Source organism: Cricetulus griseus, chromosome 2 (assembly GCF_003668045.3).
Source record: "Cricetulus griseus strain 17A/GY chromosome 2, alternate assembly CriGri-PICRH-1.0, whole genome shotgun sequence".
Taxonomy (NCBI): Eukaryota; Metazoa; Chordata; class Mammalia; order Rodentia; family Cricetidae; genus Cricetulus; species Cricetulus griseus.
In genome coordinates, this window is record NC_048595.1 from 14661404 (window position 1) to 14671389 (window position 9986).

At 49.1% G+C, this 9986-nt stretch overlaps 1 pseudogene; it reads left to right on the plus strand.

Moving 5' to 3' along the window:
* Positions 1-6192: 6192 nt before the first annotated feature.
* Positions 6193-8213, plus strand: LOC103161924 (annotated as a pseudogene).
* Positions 8214-9986: the final 1773 nt, after the last annotated feature.

Genomic DNA, 9986 nt, shown 5'->3' on the forward strand with positions numbered 1-9986 from the left:
CCTTCCTTGTAATTCAAAAGGCTCTCTAAAAAGCACATATTGCCTGCAGACACTAGCTGACAGACACAAAGGGCTTTGAACATCTAACCTTTCTATGTCCTCTAGCTGCATTCGAAGCTATCAGGAGCTCAGCTCTCGCCCAAACAGTTGCCAAGGAGACCCTGAGTAGCTATAGAACCTGGGCTCCATTAGTCCAAGGTTCCTCATTGGTTAAACATTTTTTGCTTTCTATTTTGACAGATGAATACATATTTTTCAAACATGAAACAGAAGAACACAGAAAGCCATCCAACTTTCATTCTTTAGATGCATCCGGCTACTTATCAGCCAGGATTCTAGCTTCCGAAGAGATCATCCCATCAATAAACATCACAATAGCAATGTTGACAGCCGCAGTAATTAGAGTAGCAAAGCATTCATTGTACCAGACACTTCTTGCGTGAAAACAGTAGCTGCATAGATCAATCACAGGGTGTCGGGTGTTTCATCAGGACCAAAGCACACAAAACTGCTAAAAAATATTTTAAATTAAATTAGAAAGAAAAAAACTGGTTTGTTAATACCTACCAAACATTCTCAGTGTGATGACATGGGTGCCATCTTCTGCTGGGCTCCAAAGACATTTTTACCAACCTTCACTACTGCCCTGAAGGGAGGCATCCCTAGCTCCATTTTACAAAACAACAGCAACAACAACAACAAAAACAAAACAAAAACAAAACGGAGACTCCTGGTAGCTAGGAGAGATTGCACAGAGAGTCAGGGTTTAAACACAGAATCAAGTTGGCGGCCTCCTGTCTTATCTACCACCTTCTCCATGGTCTCAACCTAACTGGTAAACTAATAATAATCCTTGCTCCCATGGTAGGAGATGCTGCCATTTAAGAGAAGAGCTAAAGGAGACGATTGATGCAGCTAACCAGTAAGTGCAAGGCAGAAATGAACAGACACACTTTGAATTCTGCTCAAAGTATATTGAAGGCCAGGGTTCTGTCATTAATGGTGGCAAAGAAGCCTTGTGACTTTTTGTTTCTGAGCTTCTCTTCATATATATATATATATATATATATATATATATATATATATATATGTGTGTGTGTGTGTGTGTGTGTGTGTGTGTGTGTGTGTGTGTGTATTTTATATACATAATTTTCCTATCTCTAAGGAAAAGAGGCCAATTTTACCACACTCCTCCATAAAAGAATTTCCTAATCCTCTGCTCAGGGAAACCTCCAGAACCTTTAGATTGGAGCTATCCTTGAGCCAAAAACTTGTAAGGGACTAAAAACAAACAGAGCATTTTTCACTGGGAAAGAAGCTAGAAAATCAAAGCAAGGAGAAATCTGCTAAGGGGCCCGAACTGGGACAGGTGGTGATGACGTGGGAGAGGCTGTCACACTGCTACTTATGAGAAATGGCTCCAAAGAAAGTCATTTGATGCTGTGGACCTGGTGGGTGATGCTGAGATAGTGCCATTTAAACCACAGAGAGCCACCTCCAGCTTGCAGGGGAGGGAGCCTTCTGCATCATTTGCATAGTTACCCAATGCTGTGAGCTCTTTTGGGGAGCGTTTGAGAACTGAAGCTGACATCCTAAAGAAAGTGGACTGGAAATCGGGTCTATGGATTCCCGAACCAGCTCTACCAATCAAAGCTAGGGTGCGTCCTCACCTTCACGTACAAAAGGGAAGGACCAGAGACATTCCTTCCCAGTCTGCATCCATTCGTTCAAGTCAGCTCAGCAAACGTTCATCCAACTTGCACTCTGGACCCCATGTGATTTTGGCATTGAGAGTGAAGAGCTGGGGGGCGGGGCGGGGAGAAGGGCAGGGCAACAGTTTCAGTGTGGCTAGTGCCACTCATGTGTTAAAGGTGTTCCCGGGAAGGCATGCAAATGTCAAAGCTAGGGATGGAAGGGACAGAGGGAAGCCGTGTGGATATTTCCCTGATAGTTGCCAACCTAGAGCCATCTAGACACCCAACATTAGTCCACTCCCCCGAAGCAAAGACGCTGGGTTCCTTGGTTCGTGGGCAGTGTGGACCATGGCCTATGATCAGACCCCAGGATCCTTCCACTCATGAGCTTTCTAAATTCAGAAGGCCAAGTGGGCTTCTCCCAGGACAGGCCTGTTTCCATGCCCTTCCTTGGAGTCCTTGGAGTCAGAAGTGGGAGCCGAATTGGGCCAGGCACAGATAGGAAGCCTAAAGGGGACAGGGTCTCCTCCATAACCTCGCTAGTTTTTGGGTGACACTCAAGGAGGGTTGTTGTTTAAATGTATGTGGGAACCAATACACTTAATCTTGAAGTAGTTGGGACATTCACAGAAAGTCAGGGACACAAGGCATCAAGGAAATGGTCCCCTCCAGGTGTCTTCTCTTGTCATTGACAGCAGCTTCTTGGTTGGAACCTGACTCCCGGTTCCACCTCTTCTGAGTCACCACTGAGTTTGGGATTCCTCTGGGCTCTGCTGTGTCCAAGCCTCCTCCCAGACTGCTTAGTGAAGCCTTCGATTTACGGCTCACCTGTTGGTCTCTGCTTCCTCAGTCCTGTGCTGCAGCCCTCTGCTCACCACCCCTTGACACTTGAAACTAAATAGGGAGCTTTGACTCCTGATTGTTGGCCCAGCAGCTCTCCTCTCCATCACCACCACTCCAGAAACATGCCACTGTAAACTCAGCCACAGCTTTAGGAACAGCTCCGACTCTTCCCTTCTCCCTCCTTCCCCCTCCCTCCCATCACACCAATAGCCACCTATTCTCTCTGTCTTCACAAACTCTCTGATCCACCCACCTGTCTGCACCCCCACAGCCAGAATGTTAGCTCAGGCCAGTGAATACCTCCAAATGATCCCTGCCTCCCGCCTGCACTCCTAATCATTGTCTCTCCATGCCCATTGCTGACTTAGCTCAGGAGCACGAATGTGACAGGAGGAATGCCTCACTCAAAACATTTTAGAGGGTCCCATTACATCTCACAACTTCAAGGCCCTTGAGTGGCTTGAAAGGCTATGAAAGACTATGGAGCACCTCTCCAGCCACAACTCAGGCTACCCTTCTCTCCTCTCTGCTCCATCTCACGGGCTTCGGTTCCTAACAGTATAGCCACTCTCTTCCTCCCACCATGTCCAGTGTGCTAGGTCCTCTCTGCCCCCTTTGCTAAGCCACTTTTTATTTTGTTCTTCCCAGACCTGGGGGGTTGAACACACACTGGCCAATTACTATACCACTGATCTATACTCCAAGAAACCTCAAATAATAGTTTCCTCCCCACCCTGCCACTAGTACTGGACATAACCTAGGGCCTCATGTATGCTAGGCAAGTCCTCTAGCACTGACCTGTCCCGCGCGATATTCTCGCCGGCAAGAATCACACAGGACATTCGGATCCTTCTGCAGGAAAGCTTTAATGCATCTTGAGAGAGGAGAGCATAAGCTTACCAGAGCGGAGACCCCGAGCCAAGAATCCCGTCCCCTAATAAAGGCTGGCAGCCCCGCCTGGGACGTGTCACCCCTATGATTGGCTTCAGCTCCTCAGGCCATATGAGCCACGGAATAGGCAGAGATCAAGGAAATGGCAAATTACCCAGCGCCTGCGAAATAATTTACATTCAGTGCCTGCAGGCACCATCATTGTAATGGAGAATGCAGGGATGGCTCCCTACACTGACCTACAGCCTCAGCTGCCCAAGCCCCATCTACCTTGACCTTCCTCACTTCTTAGCTTTGACTTCATCCCTTGGGAAGTCTGCAGTGTCCGTTAGGCCATGCTGCAGAGTTCAAGATTAAACTGCTGCAGCTCCATGCACATAAAAAAAATTGGCAGTCATTTGCTTATTGTCTTTGAACCAGTAGTATAACCCATGCACAACACAGAGCCCAGCACACAATGGTGGCTTGATATTTGCTGTTAAGTACTCATTAGGTTACTCATCTATGCTTGGACCACTTCCTGGCCCTGACAGGCATTCACTGCCCTCTGACCCAGCTCCCCGCCCTTCCATTATTTTATGGGTTGGTTCCTAGAAGTCCCTTCTCTTCTGCCTGTAAGCAGCCTGATGCCACCATGACCCTCATACCCATCACACTCTGTGAAGCAACTTCATATTCTAGGGAATGATTCCTACTGTGGAAGGAAATTCCCGCTTCTGTCATCAATATAAGGATAAGATTTTCAACTCTAGAGTTCTGTCCTGTGTCCAGCATCCTGGAGAACAGAAAAAAAGGGGAAGGAACATCATTCCAAATAGGCATCTGGATTCAATGGTCATTATTAACACACACCCACACACACTGGAGACCTGCCCGTTAAATAATTCATCTCAAACAGCATTTATAAGCTGTTATCACCCTGATTGATGCTCACAAAATGGGTTCAGTGGGTTGTGCAATCCCCTTAACAAGCACCAAGTATAGCAGGGGGAAAAAAGGCACCTTGCTTTCCGAAGTCTAAAAACGTCCCTCTGCTGCAGAGCGGCTTGTGCAGGCAACGTGACTAGGAACAGAGGCTGAATGACAGCCTCCAATTTGTTCAGCAAAGCCCATTTCAAAGCAATTAAAAAGAAAATGTCATCTCCTGTCCAAGGCGCAAACAAAAGGCCATGGAGGCTTTTTTCCCCTCTTTTAATTGATCTAGGCTGTCAACTGCTGCATTAGCAACCCGATTGGGTTCTAATTAACACCCTAATTAAGTGTTTTACCATCAGAACCTAAGAAGGGTGTGAACCGGGAAGTGAAGGTGCCAATGGGGTGGGAAGGTCTGAGGGCCCCTTGCAAGACATTTAAACACCTTTCTTAGCTGTGGGCAGGATTCAGATGTTTTTCTTGCTAGTGGATTTCCAGAGAGAGAGGAGTCTTTCCAACAAGTTGTCTCTGAAGCCAACGTTTCAACCTCTTACTCAAACAGCCTGAGCAGGGACGGGCAAAGAACAGCCCAGAAAAGTAATTGGAACATAGTTAGCAGACAAGAATAAAGGGGGAAAGCCAAGGGATGCTTCAGGCTCATAGAACGGCGTTCTTTGACCTTACCAAACGCTTGGATTCCAGGCAACCAAGAGGAATCCTGGAAAGTTTCCTAATGTCTAAAGACCCCTGATGCACTCCTTGCAGACCAGAGGGAATCGGGTGCTGCTCACCCCATGCTCTGCTCCCAAAGAGCCTCACTTTGCGGGGAGGTTGCTACTGATGGTGGCTCCTCAGCCACAGGTCACCTTCCACCTCCCATGCTCACCTGGCATACTCTGCCACGATGGCCAGATCGGGGATCCACAGAAAGCCTTGGGAATTTTCTCTTTCTTGAGGTTTCAGTTGCTGACTATTTCAAGCCAAACAGGAAGGAGAGGTAAACCTAAACACTTCTTCAAAAGTGGTTTCTCCTGGGTGATGAGATGGCTCAGCGGGTAAAGGTGCTTGCCGCCAAGCTCCACAGTCTGAGTTCAAACTCCGGAACCCACAAGGTGGAATGAGAACTGTCTTTCTACCCACACCCCAAACTGTTCTCTGTCCTCCACACATGGGCCGTGGTGTATGCACACACACAGTCATCCATACACATATAAAATTAAATAAATACCATCGTTTCAAAGTTTTCCTCCTTCGTTTCCTGTCTTTGCAGCAGTCACAAAGAGGGTACCAAATAAGGAGTCACGTGGTGTGACTTTTTACATAGGCCGGCTTAATGCTTGTGAGATGCAAAGTACCCATTGACTGACTAGACTAATCCAAGGCCTTACCTTAGCATCCTCTTATTATAACCTCACTCCACCTCCAGTATTTTCTAGACCCTCCCCCAATAAACTGAAAGTCAGAGAGATACAGTTGTCCATTGAGCCAAGTATGAAAATTAGCTGTTAAAAAATGAGGTTCTGTGAATTAAGATTTCCCCCAACCTGTCTCTCTGTTTCTCTCTCTCTGTTTCTCTCTCTCTCTCTCTCTCTCTGTGTGTGTGTGTGTGTGTGTGTGTGTGTGCGCGCGTGTGCGTGTGCGTGTGTGTGTGTGTGTGTGTGTGTGTGTGTGTGTGTTTGAGGGAAAGAATCAGATGGGATAAGGCATAAATTCATTAGAACATTTTCATAAGTTTGTGCTATAAACAAACCAGCACTACCATTTTGACACACCTTATTGGTTGCATCTTGTGAGAACAGATATCTAAGGTGTATACAGATCATCCTAAAAGTTTGACACCAGGACTGGCGAGATGGCTCTGTGTGGGACGGTACCAGCCTCCAGGCCAGGTGACTGGAGTCCTAGCCCTGAAGTCTACATGGTGGAAGGAGAGAATTGACTCCCAAAGTTGCCCTCCAACTTGCAACATGGGCATCACGACCATGCAAACCTCGTCCTCAAAAGATAATTAAAAACACATTCATGGCACTGGAGTGTTTTACTCCTCTACCACCTAGCTCCTCTAGTGGGATGGGGTAGGATGAAGAAGACCACAGGCTTGGGGCAGATTTAGGGGGGAAAGAACTCTGTTCTCTAATCTGCAAAACTGGGGTGAAAGTCCTCATAGAGGTTCTGTGACTATTAAAGAGGAAACGTCTGTCAAGTACCTAGCACAGCAGTGAGGATGGCTAGACGGCAGTCCCCTCCCCGCCCCACCCCTCCCTTCCCTTCCCCTCTCCTCTCCTCCCCTCTCCCTTCTGCTCCTATCTCCTCTCATCCCCCTCCCTTCCTCTTCCATCCTCTCCTCCTGCACTCCTGTCTCCCCTTCTCTCCCCTCCCCTCCTCTCTTCTCCCCTCTTCTCCCCTCCCCTCCTCTCTTCTCCCCTCCCCTCCCCTCCCCTCCTCTCCCCTCCCCCCTTCCCCTCCCCTCCCTCCTCCTCCCTCCTCCCTTCCCCTCCCTCCTTCCTCTCCTCCTCCCCTCCCCTTCCCCTCATCTCTTCTCCCCTCCTCTCTTCTCTCCCCTCCTCTCTTCTCCCCTCCCCCCCTCCCCACCTCTCCCCTCCCTTCCCTCCCCTCCTCTCCCCCCCTTCCCACTCTCCTCCCCTCCCTCCCTTCTCCTCCCTTCCCCTCCTCCTCTCTCTTCTCCCTCTCCTCCTCCCCTCCCTTCTCCTCCTTTCCCCTCCCTTCCTCTCCTCCTTTCCCCTCCCTTCCCCTCCTCTCTTCCCCTCCCCTCCCTCCCCACCTCTCCTCTCCTTCCCCTCCCCCTCTCCCTCCCCTCCCCACCTCCCCTCCCCTCCCCTCCTCCCTCCCCTCCCCTCCCTCTCCTCCTCTCCTCCCTTCCTCCCTCCCTCCCCTCCCTCCCTCCCCTCCCCTCCTCTCTTCTCCCCTCTTCTCCCCTCCCTCCCCTCCTTCCCCTCCCCTCCCCTCCTCTCTTCTCCCCTCCCCTCCCCTCCCCACCTCTCCCCTTCCTTCCACTCCCCTCTCCTCTCCACTCCTCTCTTTTCTGCTCCCATCCCTTCCCCTCTCCCCTCCTCTCCATTTCCCGGGCATCATCTCCTCACCCTCCCTTCCTTTTTCTCCATCAATCATGTTTTTAACTTTAACCCATGAAAACAGAACTTATTTCCCCACATTGGTTTCCTTGTAGATCATTCCAAAGCACAGGCTATCAGATAAAATTTCATTTAAAAAGGAATACACAATATTGTAGCTATTATGAGGTACACGGTGATGCAATGATTAAATGGGGCTAGTTAGCATCTCTCTCTCTCCTCAAGCATACATCGTTTCTTTGTGCTGTAAACAATCGAATCCTCTCTTCTATTTTGAGAACTACAGTAAATTACCGTTAATTATAGACACCCTACCCCACTGGGCTGCAGAGCCCCGTGACTCACCCTATTCAGCTGCCATTGTGAAGGTATATGAATTCCTCATCTGTGGTTTGGATCCTCAACACCACCTAAAGGTCTTCATCCTGGAAGCGTGGTCCTGGGCTGGGGATGAGGCTCAGTGGTAGAGTGCTTTTCTAAAGCACAGGAAGCCCTGGGGCTCTCTGGGCTTGGCCTTAGTTTCCATCCACAAGGCTAAATGCACCAAGAAGGTTGGGAAATACAGGACCCGCTATGGTGCCTCCCTCCGGAAAATGGTGATGAAAGTTCAAATCAGTCAGCTGGCCAATTACACTTGCTCCTTCAGTGGCAAGACCAAATGAAGAGTCGAGTTGTTTGCATCTGGCACTGTGGTTCCTGTATGAAAAGACTGGCTGGTGGGACCTGGACCTACAACACTGCTTCTGCCATCAGAAGATTGAAGGAACCGAGAGACCAGTAGAAGTGCCACCGCCTGAGACCTGCCTAGCCTTTAATAAATAGGTTAATTTACAGAAAAAGAAAGCCCTGGCCTAGATTCCCAGCACAGCATGAACCAGGCATGGTGGCACACACCTGCAGTCCCAGCACTTAGGTGGTAGATGCAACGAGGGTCAGAAGTTCAAAGTGATCCTCTGCTCCATAGTGAGCTGGAGGCCACCCTGGGTACAAGAGACACCCCACACACACACACACAATGCAAAGGCTTGACCCTTGGCCTAACCTGTGGCAATATCAGGAAGTGGTGGAACCTTTGGTAGATTCTTCCTTTCTTCCTTCCAGAAGGAAGCTAGGTCATAGGTCACTGAGGGTGTGCTTATGAATGGATATTGGGACTCCCAGCCTACTCTCGTTCTGCTTCCCAGCTTCCATAAGGTCAACAGGCCTCCTCTTCAAGCCAGGTGGTCCCATTGTGATGTGCTGTGCTACAACAGGCCTGAAGCAGTGGGGTCACATGACCATGGGCTGACTCCTCTGAAACCTTCCCCTATTGATTATCTCGGGTGTTGTGATATGGTAAGGAACACTGACTAATAAAGCTGTCCATCATTTCCACAGATCGTTCGCACTCCTGGAAGTCTTAGAGGATGGAGGTCAACACCTGACATTTAGCAGGGTCAGCTCAAAGCTCTGAGAACAATGACACCCTCTGCTCATTGTTCCGAGATGTTCACAGAACCCCTTCACCTGCCTCTTGTCACAGAACCTCAACTGTAGTTGCCTATTCTTATCTTCTCTGCATCATCAGCCTTGACAACAGCACTGATCAGGGCCTGGCAGGAGCCCTTACTCAGGGGCAAGAATTGCAAACAAGTTGCTAACACAATCTCAAAGCTTCGACAGGCAGGCTTTTGCAGCAGCCTAAAAGAGAAATGTGATGGGTGCTCACGCAAATGGCAAAATCAGCTCACCCATCTAGGGAGCTGTATCACTTCATCCCCACACACAACCACCAGGGCTACTCACTGGCCATGGGGGCAGACTGGCTGGCCATTGGCTGGTGGTGTGGAGGAGACTGGGGAGGGTATTTGGGGGCAGTGAAAAGAGAAGAGCTCAGTCTGGAGAAGGTCTAAATTTAGGGGTAGGAGAGGAAAGGAGCCAGCAAAGCAGGGAAGAAGTGTTGAAGAAAGTGGGTGAATCCAGAGAGTGTGATTTCACAGAGTCCAAGAAAATTGGGAAAGGGAGAAGTGTTCACCAGCTGCTACTCCTGACCCACAAGCACTGCTACCTGTTACAATGTGCCAGAGTCAATCCGAGGACACGATGGCAGTCCTCACAGTCCTCACAGTCTATAGTATTACACTTGTATTCCAAATAAGGAAGCAGAGATTCCAGGATAACTCAGAAACACCACACTGCTGCAATGACGCAGTATAGGATTCTGGTCTAAGCCACGTGGTCTTTGGACCATTCTTTGCCATCTCCTGTGAGTAGGGCTCACACTCAAGCTTCAAGTGCTGGGGTGCCAACGTACATATGGGACTTCCTCCAAGGTTGGATTCCCTAAGACTGATTTGTGCAGAGTTCATTGAACAGTGTGCCCTTGATCCTACTTGTAGGAGGGAGGAGCCACACAATTGCACAGGAGAAACTGCATCCTGGTGCATTGTGACAAACACCTCATCCAACCCTACTAACAGCCTGGAGATGGGATGGCCTTGATGTTACACTGCATTGAGACAAAGGGTTGTTGAGGGCACTCACTGACAGCCATCAGTCGCCAACACTCAGTGGG